Consider the following 16,923-nt stretch of genomic DNA (forward strand, 5'->3'; position numbering starts at 1 on the left):
TTAAAAGATTTATTTATTTAAACGTTTGTCTATGAACGTTTTGCCTCCGTGTGTGTGTGTGTGTGTGTGTGTGTGTGTGTATCACGTGTGACTGGTGCCTGAGGAGGCCAGAACAGGGCATTAGATCCCGTGGAACTGGAGTTCAAGGCAAAACACTTATGCAGATAAAACAGAAATAAGTACATCTGTTTTAAAAGCCAGGAAATGACAGCAAAAAACTTTTGGGAAGGGGGAATCCGAACCGCCCCACAGCATGTTTTTATGTTCATCCCGTTTTAAAATCCAGATTTCTAATCTTTAAGAAGGTGCCACATTTGTTCTAACGTTGTTGTGAGACCTTCAAACCAAGAGGCTTCAGAGAGTCAAGGGAAAACCTGGGTCTGCCCTTCCTGGCCACTTCCTGTCTCCTTGTTCTCGTCATCCTGTGATCCCTGGGCTTTGGTGTCAGCCTGATCCAGGATGTGTTTGTTTGGATGACTTCTTGGGCTTCTTCTGTTAGGCCCGTAGTGCATAGTGCCTACAGTACTGTTTGCTGAATGAACGCGTCACCGGTGTGATGGTGAATGCTGGGGACAAAGCAAGGGCTACAGAGGGCTAATGATTGCTATTGCCAAATGTCGACTTTTCAGTTTTTTAAGGCCCCCAACAACAAGCAAATATGGGCTGGGGATACAGTTCTGTGGTATAACACTTACACAGCATGTACAAAACCTCAGGTTTGACCCTCAGCACTGAAAAAATGTATAGTTGACTAGCTGAGATTGCGATACAGTTGTCAAAACAAAATACATTTCTACAATTCAAAAAAGACGCTATATACAAGAAACATTTTATATTCTATTTTATAGTATTGAACTTTCATTTTTCATTTATTTTAATTTTTTGGGAGGGAGTGGCGTTGAGACCGGGTTTCTCTGTGTAGCCTTGGCTGTCCTATAGATCTCTTGTAGACCAGGCTGGCCTTGAACTCATAGAGGTTGCCCTGCCTCTGCCTCCTGAGTGCTAGGATTAAAGGCGTGCACCACCATGTCCCAGCCAGTTATTTTATAGTATTGAAAAAGTTTAATTGCGAGTAATTCCTTTCAAATGATTAACATCATGGGTCCGGGATAGAGTATGACTGAGGTTTGAACTGGGACGCTTTGGGAGGAAGATGTCAAGGACTTTTAAGAGGCACACTGCAAGGAGTGACTTCTGGACCCATAGCATCATGCTTTCTTCCCTTCCAGAATGGCTGCCACGCAGGGCATCAAGGCGCAGTACAAACGGCTTCTGTGGTTCTCAAAACAAACAAACAAACAAACAAACCCACTTTATTGCAAAACAAGGCAAGTATCCGATAAATTTACACCTTTTCCCCCTTAAGGTTTGGTTCCTTGTCAGCATTTCTCCTAGCTCTTGTTAGGTGGAGAAAAGGCTTGACAGTGAAGGCCGGAGGTGTCTGTCACTAGCTGTCAACTAGCCATGCATCTGTTTTCTTTGAAGACCACATGAGTCCATCACTAGGAATGAGAACTGTTATATGAAGACCACTTTGCTGGCCACTACCTTAGCAGCCGCTGGCCTGGAACGTTCCCTCTTAGTGGGTTTAGTTTGTGGGCACATCTGTGAAATAATGAAAAAAAAAAAAAGGAGGGCCTTTAAAAGCCCTGATTTGAAGCATAAAGTCCACTGATAGAGGTAATATCCACTCTAACTCCCCCTCTGCCCCTGGCACAGACGCCATGGTGTCAGCACACATTTGCAGGCAGAAATTCTTTGGAGATCATGCATTTTAGCCACTAAATTTAATCAATAGATCTGAATGCTCTATTTAATCAGTCCATAGGATACAATCAAAAGCGCTAACCACACAACAAAGAAACAAACTAATGTTTTTATGCCCTTGTAGATATGGAGATCGACATTGCTAATGAGGCATCCTTTTTCGCCCCACCCCTGTGGTGATTGCTTGCTTATCCCCCAAACCTGTCCAATTCTGAGTCTCTGGAAACTTCCTTTGCAGTTGTTTATTAGTATAACTATTCAAAGGAATATTGCAAAGCTGCTCCTCAATATTCTATTTCTTCAGCAAGCCTAATGGAGTTTTCCAACGGATCCTGCTGGTGGGACAGATTTATGGTAGTGTGGGTCCATCGTGTAGTAAATCCTGAGATACTTGTTTCTCAGAAGTAGCAAAAAGCGCTCTTTATAGTATGACTTTTCCCTGCGTCAGTGCGCTCTGGAGTGGACCACCAGGTTGGCGTCACAGCGACATCCCTGTGTACCCACACACTGGCGTCCTTAAGCAGCGGGCAGTTCATCCAAGCAAATTCTCAAGAAATGAAACTTGGTTTTCCTCTATTTAGTTTTCATGTTGAGCCTTTTCCAAATCACTTTCCCGTCTCTCTCCGCAAAAGCACAACTGGTTAATGGAAACCTACAGCACTTGGTGAAGTGGGGCACAATGACAAGCCCCTCAGTCTGTTTGCTTCTCTGAATAAACAGGTCTTTTTGGAGGGCCCTGCTGGTGGTTTGATCCTTGGCAATTACTCTCCTCAAAAACGTGTCTTATGAGAGCAAGTGGTTCTTCCTGGGAGAATGAACACCTTTCAGAACACTTTCTGTTTGTTTAGTTTCTTGATTATATGAAGTATATTAAAACCAGTCCAGGGCCCATTAACATAATTTTCATGCATGTTAGTTCTGGCAACACATGCTAGACAGGAACTGTGTGATAAATGAGATAAATAATTTTGATGGAGCAGTGCAATAAAATAAACTTTTCCAATTTAAGAAAACAAACCATGACTAGTGGTGTGTATGGGAGTCCATTTGTGTTAGGGTGGCATTTTGAGGGTGGCCTCTCATTCTTAGAATGTTCTGGTGAGAAAGAGCCACTGTTTGATTCGTACAGGCTCTAACTGTAGGTTTAGAATAAATTATGAAGCATCGAACCCTTTATTTACAATTGATTGTCTAGATCTGGGGGTATGAGGTTTTCTTACCATTCTTCTTCTCTGACTTAGCTCTTTACCCAAAGAATAACCAAAGAAAAGATAGAAGAGAGGACTTATATTGAGACTTACTACATTTTGGGGAAGAAAAAAAAATGGAGACTGGTTGGATCCTTTTTAACAAGTTAGCTATTTACAGGCTTACATGAGCAGGCCCTATGAAAGGTATTTTTTGTAGTAAATGATCCCAACCACTGAGCCATCTCTCCAGTTCCATCTTCTGATAAAGTTTTAAGTGTTAATTATAATTCTGAAATATAGTCAATGTAAACAGATCTCTTGAGTGTGTTCCTTCTCACAGAGCTGAAACCCTATACCTACTGAATATCAGGTCTCCAGTTCATATTACTTCTTAATAAATGAGCAGCTAGAAGAAAATTTAACAGTAAGCACAAACTGTGCAGTTAATGAGATTTTACTTTTGATGAATTTCAAATGCCTTTCTAGTGATGCTATCATAATGAGGCCAATAGTCATGAAGTCTGTATTTATGGAAGCCCTTGAGTGTCATTTCTAAGCCTATGAAAAATATAAGTCCATATCTCTACCATATAATATACATTCCGGTTTGTCTTGGGCTAACTCAGCTCTTGCTTTTGCTTTCGTAAAACAATTCTGGCTCAACCAGCTAATATTAAGGTAGCTTGATGGAGTGGGTGTTGAATGTTGAGCATGATTTTTTGGGCCTTCCTGAATTACCCACAAAAACACAGAAGATCAGTTATATAGCATATTAATTATATCTCAACACAGCTGTTCAAATACATGTTTTAGAGAGGTTTGGATCCTAAACTATAAGAAAACACACACACACACACACACACACACACACACACACACGCACACACGCACACACACACACAAACCAACCAAACAAGCAACTAGAATAGAAATAACAAGTCTCTATGGACAATGAATGTGAGTAAGGCAGGGGACAAAGTGATCACTGAAATGCAGGAGACCTGTACTTTTTTAGCATCTGTGTAGACCATGAAGGGGCAAGTGGTGGAACTGGGCACATTTGAGAATGGAAGAAGACACAGCAGATCAGTCTGATGACTGTTGCTGACATGAGGAATTTGTGCATCCAGGTGGCAGTGATGCAAAAAGCCCACGGGAAAGTTCAAATGACTAGAGCAGTATAGCCTTTTAGAGCTTTTACAGTGACAGAGCAGGTTGTATTGTGAAGAAGGAACCATACCAAAGAAAAGAAAAAGAGAAATAAAAATGGATGAGTGAGAACACAGGTCTGGGAAATACTTTGGAAATATTTTACTAGTTTCTTGCCTTCCCTGGGCAAGAACAGGCATATCTAAAGACTCAGCAAGCATTACCATCCACACACAAGCAGGGACCTCCAGTGTTTGCCATTCTTCTTCTGGGTTGCCTTCCTCAGAACTTTTATTTCCAGCTTTATCCATTTACCTGTGAATTTCATAATTTTGATTTTTTACAGCTGAATAGTATTCCATTGTGTATATGAACCACATTTCCATTATCCATTCATCTAGGCTGTTTCTATTTTCCTGGCTTTTGTGAAGAGAGCAGCAATGATGGTCAAGCACCTCCATATCAAGGTATAGAGCCATTTGGGAGTAGGGCCATGAGTGATTGTGTTAGTCGCTATTGTCGTGAAGAGACACCATGACCAAGGCAACTTATGAAAGAAAACATTTAACTGGCAACATGCTTACAGTTTCACATGAGTTTATGACTGTCATGGTGGAAACCATGGCAGCCGACAGGCAGGTAGGGCATTAAGTGGTAGCCGAGAATGTATATCTGATCCAAAAAAAAAAAAAAAAATAGGAGGCAGAGAGAGGGAGGGAAATATGCCCTGGCATGGGCTTTTGAAACCTCAAAACTCAGCCTCAATAACACTCCTCCTCCAACAAGGCCACCCTCTCTAACCTTCTGAAACAGTCCACCACCTAGGAACTAAGAAGTCAAACATACAAGTTTATACATGATATTCTCATTCATCCCACCGTGATGGTATTGCTAGACCTTACTGTTGGTTTGTTTTTAGCCTTCTGAGAACCCTCCACACTGATTTCCATCCTGGCTGTATAGTTTGCACTCCTACCAACAATGAACAAGAATCCTTCTTTCCTAAAGTCCATGCTGGCGTTCGCTGTCATGAGCCAGGAAATCTTAATGAAGAAGCTCTGTGTAAATGCTACAGATCTATTGAAAGTTTTGAGAAGAACTGGCCATGTATTTTGTGGTTTTTGAGTCAAGAATTAAAAAAAAAAAATAAGATTATAAGTCCTGTGAAGTTAGAAAAGTTCCATGGATATAAACTTGCTCCAATTAGGAGACTTTTTAACTCGAGATAGTTAAAAGAAAGACATTGTCCCATGGGCCCTGTTAAAATCTTCATCCTAGATTTGTAGTAGAAATATCACCATCATGGGCTTAAGAAGCATAAAATTAGTTTTCATTACATTCTTTCTTTGGAGGGCACACACACACAATTCCATGGCACCGGTGTGGAAGTCAGGGGGCAACCTGAGGGAGTTGGTCCTCTCCTCCGACCATGTAGGGTCTGAGGTTCAAACTCTGGTCATCAGTCTTGCCAGCAGGACCATATATCCACTGAGCCATCTTGCTTGCTCAAGAAAGGGAAGTGTAATATGTTAAACATATTTGTGTATTTATTGTGTTTTCCTTAGATCTGTTCATCATAAAGGGCAAGAAACAAAGACTATCCCTTGAATCTAGATTTAATTTAATTTGAATACATTATATTCAAGAAAATATAATATTTTCTTGAAAGAAACAAAGATTTATTGGGAGGGAAATTTTTGGATCAGGAATCATAGAAGGTGAGCCCGAACAGCTTAACATCTACGATAACAAAGGTCTTAGAGGATTAATTTTTAGGGGCCATCTTGAAAAGGCTCCCATCTGATCAGTTTGCGTGTGAATGAGTATCACAGTGAAGTCTTTGAAATATGATTAAACTTACGTGTTCTCAGCCCATAACTGTATTTCATGCTGCATAAAACCTACATGATTACTTGTTGCATTATGAAGACAAGGACCACTTTGTTGCTTTGAAACCAGGTCAGAAGAACCAAGCATTTATCAGCCATTCTTTTGTAAACTGTATTGTGAGGCAGGTACCTCATTAGAAAACTGTTACACGTATCAACTAAAAACCAAGATGGCATCTGTCCTGGTTAGGTTTTGTTGTTGTTGTTTCTTGTTTGTTTATTTTTGTTTTTGTCAGTCTGACACATGCTAGAGTTCTCTGGAGAGAAGGATCCTCAACTGAGAAAATGTCTTCATTATATTGGCCTGTAGACTAACGATCGATGTGGAAGGGATCAGCCTGCTGTTAGTGGTGGCGCCTGTGGGCAGGTAGTTTTGTGGCGCATAAGAAAGCACACTGACCAAGCCATGAGGAGTAAGTCAGTGAGCAACGTTCCTCCGTGGCCTCTGTTTCAGTCCCGCCTCCAGATACCTGCCTTGAACTTTGGCTTTGACTTCATTTGGTAATGGACCATGATGTGGACGTGTAAGATGAAATAAACACCTTTTCTTCCCAAGCTGCTTTCGACCATTTTTTTTTAAGTCACAGCAACGACTAAGACAATTTCTTGTGCCAAAAGGGATGAAACAACATATTGTATGTCCCTTGAAGATAGGCCATGCATCATCCACCACTCTACTAAAGAGACTTTGACTCAGTCCCCTCTCGCTTCCCACCTAACCTTCCTGGAAATTAAGGTCATAAGTAAATGCTCAGGGGTAAGTGCACATCGGCCCCAGGAGCAACTGTGATGTAGAATAGGGGCCCATCTTGTTTTCTTGTAGACTGCTCAGGCGGCCGCACCTTCACCTCTGTCTGCCCGCGAACACATCCTTTGCGAAGGATGCTTTCCATATCTAACATTGCATTTACTTCTTTGTCTTGTTTTCTCCCCCGCTTGAACACAGAAAGCTGTTTTAGAATACTCAAACCCAATTAACTGATTATCTGGATGCTTCAGATAAAAAAAAAACACAAGATCCTGAATGTTCATCAGGGTGACATTTTCTGGAGAGAGCCGGAATAAGTCTCTATTTCATAGCATACTGATGTTTGGAGTTCAAAGAACAGAGGATTAAAGTGCAAGTAGGAGCAGCTACATGTCACTCCAAACTCAGACTTGTTCACGCCCCGCCATGCGGAGACAATTCTGTCTCATTCTGACTTGAGCTAGTTGTGAGTTGTTGATGATAGGGGCAAAAGTCAGTCATTTTAGGGTAAAACACAAAACAAAACAAGACAAAAAAAAAAAGAAAAAAGAAAATCCCTGTTGCTGCCTATCAAGGGCATGAAGCACACAACCTCTGGTTCCATTCCTATGGCTGCCTGCTTTTCAGGAGGATGGAAATCATTTAGTTCTTGGGCCAAACATAACATTCTTTTTATTACTCCTTTGAAGTGAAACTTAATTCTTTTTGTATTTTTATAAAAATACAGGATCTCAAAGAGGAAGTCTCACATTCAGGGAAGTCTTAGACTATTGGCTATTGATCATAATGTGTAGGTGTCCAGATGCGGGCTTAGTGGGGAAGCTTGCTGAAAGTCTGATGGCTTCCATGGGGGACCGATGAGAAATGACAAATTTAGGAAAGGGACCCTGGCTGTACATGCTGTGTAAGGCTTATATCGGTTGATCTACTCATCTTTGGAGCTTAACATAAAGCACAGATAAATATCCTCTTCCTAATATTCAAGTTTGAGATGGCGGGGAGGTCACTTTCTATTCTTCTATTATTCATATAAATGCTTTCTTTCTACCAGAGAAATCATGTTAAGAACACTCTGAATGTTCTTTTTATCATTTTAGCTTGTGACTTAAATTACTGAGGAACTATTTTACAACTTTGTAGCAAATCTTTGAATGATGTATATTTTTTGTTTGTATGACAATTGAATGTAGGTGGATGCATGTGAAGAACGCAGTAGTTACATGTAGCATTTGGCTACTCTATGGTGAAATCCAGACTATAATGTACTTTCTCATTTCTTTTTGCTTGATATATCACTTGCTATACTAAACGAATTATTCCCTAGTTTCAGGAGTAGGTATGTTCAACCAGAGCAGTTTAATTGACGTCCCGATGAGAACCATAAATCCAGCTGTTTCTTATTGTAGAATTTAAGGAACCAGAACCCAATTCTAGTGCTCACAGATTCTAAAACAACCCACGGCACAGTCAGCCAGTAGCGTGATGAACACAAACTCAGATGAAGTGGATACTTAGAAGGAAGGCTCAGTGCTTTAGGCCACGTAGGCAGAGCCCAAGGGTCTTGTACAATCAGTCCTCTGGCTGAGTTGCACATTCTTCCTGCCCTGTTTGATCTGCTCCCTCGGGTGAGAGCTAGTCGGTGCTGGAAATCTTTTTCAAACTGGTGGAGAACATCTGGATTGGAGAGCCACAGCGCTGCAATGTTAATCACCAGAATATCAAAGTGCCCGCTTTTGCACCTTCCTCCAGGCCTCTGTGTGGAGAAATGACCTGAGCTGGGTTTGGAACCATCCAGGTTCACTCAGACTTTCAATCTAGGCATTGGACTCTATGCTAATCTATGTTTTACAGGCTGAAGGATGCTCCGAATCCAGACTTCAGCCACTTTTAAAGTAAGAGCAGTAGTTTGCCCGTGTTTGAAAAGGAACTTGCGGGAAATGTGAGTTCTAAGATGCATCTCCCACGTGTCTTGGACTGTCTTCTGACATGAGTGTGGACTAAGACGCATTTGCCAGCACTTCGGGGAAGCCTCAACCTGATGACTTCTTGCTCAGTGTTCGAGAGGCAGTATTCTAGGGAGTCACACAGCGCTTGTCCTGCGGCTTGTTCACTGAAGATATTGCTACCCTGTTATCTGCATGCAGGGGGAAAAGTAAGAAAGTCTGTAGCCAGACCGCCTGGAATGCACCCACTCTTATGTGATCTCAGAAACGGAGCAAGGCTCAGCCTGATTAGGATTTGGTATAAGAGAACAAATAAAATGAAGCAAATGAAAGAGGCATTTCCAAAAGATTCTTCAAAATGCCTGACTATTTAAGTACTTGTTGGAAAGGGGTAGTTTGGGTAGCTAACGAGAATGAGTGAGTGCCAAGCCTTGGAGAAAATAACTCACAGCTGGGGCAGGTGATTTTCCATATTCTTTCAAACAAAAATACCCACTTTCTTCCCTAGAATCCACGTTTCCACCTCTAAACTATTTTGTGCATGGACATTCATTCCAGTGTCCAATGTCATGAAAAACTCAACCACGGGCTTGTTTCAGATCCTTGCAGAAGGGCAATTCTATTTACGGCAGACTCCCCCAACCTTTGTTTCAACTTTATCAGGCAGAAAAAGGACTCCAAGAAGGTTTGGTAATAGGGTATTAGGCCACTGTCCCATCTTTTAATTTGTTAGCAGTTGTAGGGGTGGTGATGATCAGAGAGTGTCCCTAAAGACTTGCTCTTCCAGGAGCATTCAAACTTCTTAGTACTTCCGGAGGACTGAAGCATCTCGATGAATCAATTACAGTAATCTTAGGTCACTAGGTTCTTTAAAAAAAAAAAAAACAAAAAACTTAAGATGAAAAGATAGGAAAATGTATAAAATGAGGCAGTGGACTCTGGAAAATTCTTCACTGGGCAAGATGCAGAAAAAATACCTGTGCATGAGGGCTGATCTGGCTCCTCTGTTCCCCTGTACCTTGGCCTGTGGGTGAAATGTGGCGTCTTCTGAATTTAAGGCTTCACTGTTAACTCTGCCAGAAAGTTACAAGTGCTCTCCTTTTGTTAAATTCATGTTTTTAATTTCCTGGTGAGGAAGTTTAAAGGGATAAAATAATTTTACAGCTAACGTCTAAAAACAGGAAGGGCTCCATTAAGCAATTCCTAAGACTTTAATGTACACACAGATCTCTGGGGAATCTTATTAAGATGCAAATTTAATTCCCCCACCGCCAGCAGTGAGATGGAGTTTCTGCTTTTCTATCAAGCCCCAGGTGAGTTCATCCTGACCTGAATGGTAGGGTACTGAAGGATGTGGGATGAACAAATTCCTTGTCACTATTGGGGCATTAGTGAAATAACAGCAATTCACACCTTCAGTTTACACCATGGTGGGCTCTTGCCATCTCAAAAACATAATGTTAGATTATCTAGGTTTCAAATTGTGACAGCTACTTTTTTTCCTGCATATTCTCTTTGCACCTGAGATGTGCACAAAGTGAGTCAAGACCCACACGTCACAGAACCTCTGGTAAAGAAGAGGACAGTTGCTACATTTGGTATTCTTTAACCAATTCCCTTAATCCGGTTCTTTCCTCTCTAAAGTCCCACAGAGCGTTTGACTTGCCAAACTTTCTCACAACGAAAGAATACACCAAAAACAACTGGCATAATGCGCTCAGCCCCTTCTTCACCATAGCGTGTAACTCTAGAAACTCCTGCAGAAGCTAAGTAGAACGGAGAGCTTGTCTCATTGTGATGCTATTAGCTTTCGTGCAGAGAATGCACTTTTCATGTTAAGATCATGTGGTTTGCACACTTTCTGTGCTCTTCATAGAGACTGATGTTGAGGGGCCAGCTGTCAAACTTTGATTTATGTTCAGATCATTAAGTAATTCAAAACTACCTAAGGTGTTTTTTTTAATTAATTTATTTTATTAAATTTTCCAAACCAGGGTGAAGAAAACAAGGGTGGGAGGAAGACAAAGAGGTGAAATGAGTTCACAGAAAAGCTGGAGAAACTGCGTTGTTTTACCTGTAAACGTAGTGGTTAAGCAGTCACTCGGTTTGCACTCAGGGAGGGTCACTGAATATTTAAAAACCTATTTTCTCTCTGCCTTCACAAGAGAAATATCTGCAAATATAGACCTAGCAGATTAATCTTTCCTCGCTTCTTTTTAAAGTCAAATAGTGTAGAGGTAACAGAGTGATTTGATTTTTTATTTTTATTTTTTAATAGCAAATGCCATTGTGTGAAATTCGTTTGTGGGTGAAAATGTCGGGCTAGAACTAATCATGGTATTTCCTAATCTTTCCAAGCAAAATCTAGTTTCCCCATCACCGCAAATATAAACTGCACAGACTGATCTACACTTTGTAATTTGTTCTTTCTTCTTTTGAAGTTCTTTATTAGCTGTGCCCTCTACCACCGGATCACTACTGAGACCCATGCTAATGGGTGTGAATTTACCCTGGTGCCAGCTTGTCTTAACCTTTGTTCAATGTGTGCCAACTGTTTCACAATGAACCTTTACTTTCTCTTTTATGACCGGCTGTAAAAACTGTGCTGAGAACCAGTGAATGGAGTTGGCTTGTGTGCTGTCCACAGTCGAAAAAGTCCTCACCGCAGCCACAAGGGGTGCTGCCAGGTAACCCCCATTTCTCTACGCTCATAGCCCACCCCAAACAAACACTGCCGGAGTGTTCTCTCACTCTTCTGCAAAGCCAGACATGGCCAGGGACTCAGCACAGCTATTTCTCTCTGCTCTTCTCCCCTTTACTCTCTTCACCTCTATATCTGCCACCCCCAACCCCCAAAAAAGAACAGCAAAAAGGGAACACCCACTAGTCAGCTTTCCTCTTTGGGGTCTCCTCTGTCCCATGTGTGCTGCTAGAAAAGTTGATATTTTTATAAGAATGGCAAGATGTGGTTTGACTTAGCGTAGAATACTCCGCATTGCAGGGTGATGGAGAATGGGTCTCCTTTCTGTCACAGTGGTCTAAAATGACAGTCAGCCAGGCGAAACCCCAAGGGTCATACAATTAATATTCTTGTGGGAAACACTGGTTTGATTCCCAGTTTGTAACTTGACTAACGCGTGCGTGTGGATGCTCCTGAGTGTGTGATCCTGTGTGCATGTGTGTTTATATGCGTGCATGCATGTATTTGTACAGGTATGTGTGTGTAGTGTGTGTGTATGTGCATATTAGAATTAGCCACAGAATATGCACTTTTTTGTCAGTACAAAAAGAGTGTGGTAAGAGCCTAACACCAGCATTATGAAACCTAAAGAGCTTGTGCGGGCAATAGATGTATTTAAAAAGGAAAACCAGGGCTGGAGAGATGGTTAAGAGCACTGTCTGCTCTTCCAGAGGTCCTGAGATCAATTCCCAGCAACCACATGGTGGCTCACAGCCATCTGTACTGGGATCTGATGTCCTTTTCTGGCATGTATGATTGAAGCACTCACCTACATTAAATAAATAAATAAATAAATCATTAAAAAAAAAAAAAAAAAAGGAAAACCAGGAAACAGACCCAACTAATACCTGAGATTTTCAAATGCAGAGTGTGTTGGACTGGTTTGGTTGACTGGAAAGACAAAATATGAGGAAAAGAAATAAACCAGCATTTTAGGGAAAACGCAATTTCTAACATCTGAAGCAAATCATGATAGGTTATAATCTTCACTTCTTCTCAATGGACACCATTAGAAAATGTCCATATTGGATCTTTTTGGAGGAAACTAGCTGTAAATAAGGTTCATCACAGTCAGACTTAGAGTCCCAGAGCCTTTCCTTAGCACATGAAAAAGGTCTTCTGGGCGACACGGGTGAGCCCACGGATCTCATTAGATTCTTCTAGGTCAGTAAATGTACTATATCATCAAAGGGGGGCATGATTCATTTATTGGAGAGACAATAAATAAATAAATGAAACAATAAGTAAAAGAAATAAGGAGTAACCCAGAAACAACATGCACACCTTTATATGCTAGCACAGCGGAGAAGTCACCCAGACAGGCTCTCCTGAGCACGCCACCCGCTGGGTCTCCTCCTGTGTTCCCCTGCACAGAGTCTGCGGTGGGAACCTTCTCTGTTTATTCTGACAGTATGGCCGACATGGATGTGGAAGGTGAAGGGCCATTTGTTCACATCTGGGTAACAGCATCAAGCAGCAAAGGGCAAAGTGTGTGCTCTCTCACTCAGGAAGGCAGCCCTGCTATTTCACACTTGGGAGCAAGCCAAGGTGTCTTGAAGCCTGTGGGAGAAAGCATCTGGGTGAGGCAGCCTTAACCCAGAGGCTGCCGAGTTACCCTTCCCACGCTGACATGTTCGTCATCAAGAAGCTGCTGTCCTCCGACTCTGAACTCAGCCCGGCCATTCCCAGCGCCTTTGAGGGAAAGGAAAGCACAAGAGAAAAGAAGGACAACAGTATTGGTGGCCCCAGGGAAAGGCAGGGCAAAGGCTCTGATTTTGTAATCTACGCACTGCTGAGACTAGCTTCCAGAATCTCAAAGAAGAGCCCATTCCCTAAGGTCAAGACCTTCTTCCTTCTTAAGCATTACCCTTCCTCACAGCACCCCAGGGCCCCTCACAAACGCCTTATCCAGTGGCTGGAATTGCCTTTGGGTCTTTGACATCTCTGATGTACGTACAGTACTGTGACTTTTCTCGATTGGGGAGATGAGTAGGTAAGACTCAGGGAAGCCTGGCTCCACAAGGGAAGAAACAGTAGTTTGAAAGCACCGGTGCAGTCTAAACCGGAGAGTGTGATGGATTTACAGGTAGGGCATATCTTTTTCTTAGTGTCTTATTCTTTTTAGAATTCCAAGTGCTTTTGGAATGTTGTTAGTATCCAGCAAATATTTTCTGGATGAATAAATGAATGGAAAAAAAAAAAAAGACTAAGGCTAAATCACAGAGGCCAATTCCTATTTTGTATCCAGGGTGAATTTATTTTGCAAGTTTGAATTCTTATTTCTGTTTTTAAGTAGAATGTGGAAGGCTGCTGTTATTGGATCTGTCAACGTCACCAAAATTTCTAGCAAATGAGAGATAAGAAAATCTTAGAAATATGGTTTAAAAGAAAACATTTTATTTTTTGAGATCCAGAAAACAATATTGTGGACATATTTTTCTCATTAGTAAAATCGCACCAACTCATGGTGCCCCTTCCGAAAAGAATAGGATTTTTCAGGTATTGATGACAAAAGTGTGCTTAAAAGCCACCTTTCCCCACAGTCTGCACTTCAGAACAATGGCTCTTAACTCCAGTGTGCACCAGAACTCCTTAGAAGACTTTTTGAAACCCAGTTCGCTGGGTCTCGCCTTCTGCCTGTCTGAGTCAGGAGGTTCACAGATCTCAGGGGTTCCCAGGCAATGCCACTGGCCCACAGACTCCACTTGGAGACTCACGTTCTAGGACATAATTTCTTGAGATAAACATGACTTATCATTGTTTAAGGTACTTCTTCCCAAACGCCCTCTGAATGAAAGATGCTGTATTCCCATAGAACCACTAAAGCCTTGTAAAGCCCTGGGAGGCAGGTACCATTATCATGCTCATTTTGAGGAGGAGGGAATTTGAAGAGTAAGTGGGAAGAGCCAGCTCTTAGATCCAGGCAGTGTGGCCTCAGACTCTTAACCACAAAACTGTGCCGACTTTTAAGAAAAATGGCTGACAGAACTCTGACCTCTGAGCCATGTGGTTTTTGAACTGAAGTACAGAAAATAACTGAAAGGATCACAAAGGTGTGTCTCATTGGTCAGAAAAGCAGGTGGTGGGATCTAGAGACTAGATTGCTCTTGCAAAGCTGCCTGCCCACCTCTTTGCTGTGGCTCAAGGCAGAGGCACAGAAAATGATGGCAAACAATGTGGAAGCTCCTTTATCGGAAGGGATTTGATAAGTATGTTTCATAGACAAAGGTATATCTAATCAATGGATGAAATACAGCTGGAAAAGAAAGAGTAGCACCAAGGTGAGGAATGTTTTTTTTAAACTTTTTTTAATGACTTTTTAAATATAATTTATTTAATTTTTTATTTTATGTGCATTTAGTGTGAAGGTGTCAGATTCCTTGAAATTGGCATTACAGACAGTTGTGAACTGCCATGTGGGTGCTGGGAATTGAACCCTTGTCCTTTGGAAAAGCAGACAGCACTCTTAACCACTGAGCCATCTCTCCAGCCCCAGTGAGGAATGTTTTTAAAGCTTAAAACAATTGTATTTGTTTCCATATGTATAAGTTCTCCTAGGTGACACACACCGAATCTCCAATAATTGAGTGTGTGGGGGTACTGTGTGGCTTGGAGGAATGAAAGGAAAGGTGTTCCTTTTTTTCCCATCCATAGTTTTTTACCTTTGAAAATTAAATAACATTTAGGTGCCAGTGATAGGTTTACTGGGACAATCTTTATTTGATTACAAGGGGAGACGTTTTCATTTTGAGCTTCTTTTCCAATCATTCCTAGCATTTCAGAGGCCCCTTCTGCTGACCTACTGTGAATCCATTTTTTTTTAGAGAGCTCTACATCAGGCTTGTGTAGCATTATCCTGGGATACACAGTAAATATGGTGTCCCAATGATTTTACACTTATTTTTGCCTTGTGTGGAAGTGACTAAATGAAAGGGGTTATTTCTCTGAGGAAACAAAAGCTACTTTAGTCATAATGGTGTCCTACATTAATAGAGAACTTTATAGTTTATAAAATCTTTTCACATGCATGAGGTCATACATCCCTCACAACAGCTCTGCGAGGTAGCTATTATCTTTGCCATTTAATAGATGAGGAAACTGAGGCTAAAAGAGCTCTAGCGACGGGTAAGAGGTCACAAGCTATTCAACAGTAGAGCCGGGACTGGTACTCAAATATTCTGCTTCTAAAGCCCATGAAGTTTTCCTCTAGTCTCTTTTGGAAAAATTTTTAAAGATTTTTTTTATTAATTTTTATTTTTATTTTCTATTAATCACAGGTTATTTACTTTATAGATATCCCAGCTGTAGCCCCCTCCTTCATTCCCTCCCAATCCCACTCTCTCTCCCTCATCTCCTCCCTGCCCCTTTCCAAGTCCACTGCTAGGGGAGGTCCTCCTCCCCTTCCATCTGACCCTAGCTTATCAGGTATCTTCAGGACTGGCTGCATTGTCCTCCTCTGTGGCTAGCAAGGCTCTTCCTCCTTTGGGAGTGGGGTGGAGGTCAAAGAGCTTGCCATTGAGTTCATGTCAGAAATATTCCTGTTCCCCTTACTAGGGAACCCACTTGGATATTGAGCTACCATGGGCTACATCCAAGCAGGGGTTCTAGGTTATATCCATACATGGTCCTTGGTTGGAGAAACAGTCTCATAGAGGACTCCCGTGCCCTGATATATTTTGTCCTTGTGGAGCTCCTGTCCTCTGCCATTCATACTAACTCCCTTTTATCATATGATTCCCTGCACTCTGCCCAAGGTTTGGTTATGAGTGTCTGCATCTGCTTCGATACACTGCTAGGTAGAGTCTTTCAGAGGCCCTCTGTGGTAGGCTCCTGTCCTGTTACTTGTTTTCTCCTACTTCCCATATCCATCCCATTTGTCTTTCTAAGTGAGGATTGATCATCTTACTCCAGGTCCTCTTTCTTGTTTATCTTCTTTAGGTGTATAGATTTCAGTATGTTTATCCTATCTTATAGCGAGTATATACGATGTGTGTTTTTCTGCTGCTGGGATACTTCACTCAGGATGATCCTTTTATTTATTATCTATACAATGTTCTGTCTGCATGAACACCTGCAGGCCAGAAGAGGGCACCAGATCCCGTTATTGATGGTTGTGAGCCACCATGTGGTTGCTGGGAATCGAACTCAGGACCTCTGGAAGAGCAGCCAGTGCCCTTAACCTCTGAGCCATCTCTCCAGCCTCCCTTTTTTGAAATTATAAAAGGAGATTAGCCAAATATGCTTTTTAAAAGATGGGAAGAGATCAAAATGCCCACAGTGCCATGACTGCAACAGGGACACTTACTCCACACACATACATTCCTGGGTTTGTCCATGTGCCCACAGCTCTTACTATCTAGCTGCAATCATGATACATGCGCTGTCATGACCCCCGTTTTTCCTGCTTTGTTCAGCTGTCCTGAAGCATTTTCCAAGTTGCAACACAGTTTTCATAATTAGTAAGTTAATGGGTTTATATTTCTTTAAGAACCCTTTT

This window comes from Meriones unguiculatus, chromosome 10 (genome assembly GCF_030254825.1).
Source record: "Meriones unguiculatus strain TT.TT164.6M chromosome 10, Bangor_MerUng_6.1, whole genome shotgun sequence".
Classification (NCBI taxonomy): Eukaryota; Metazoa; Chordata; class Mammalia; order Rodentia; family Muridae; genus Meriones; species Meriones unguiculatus.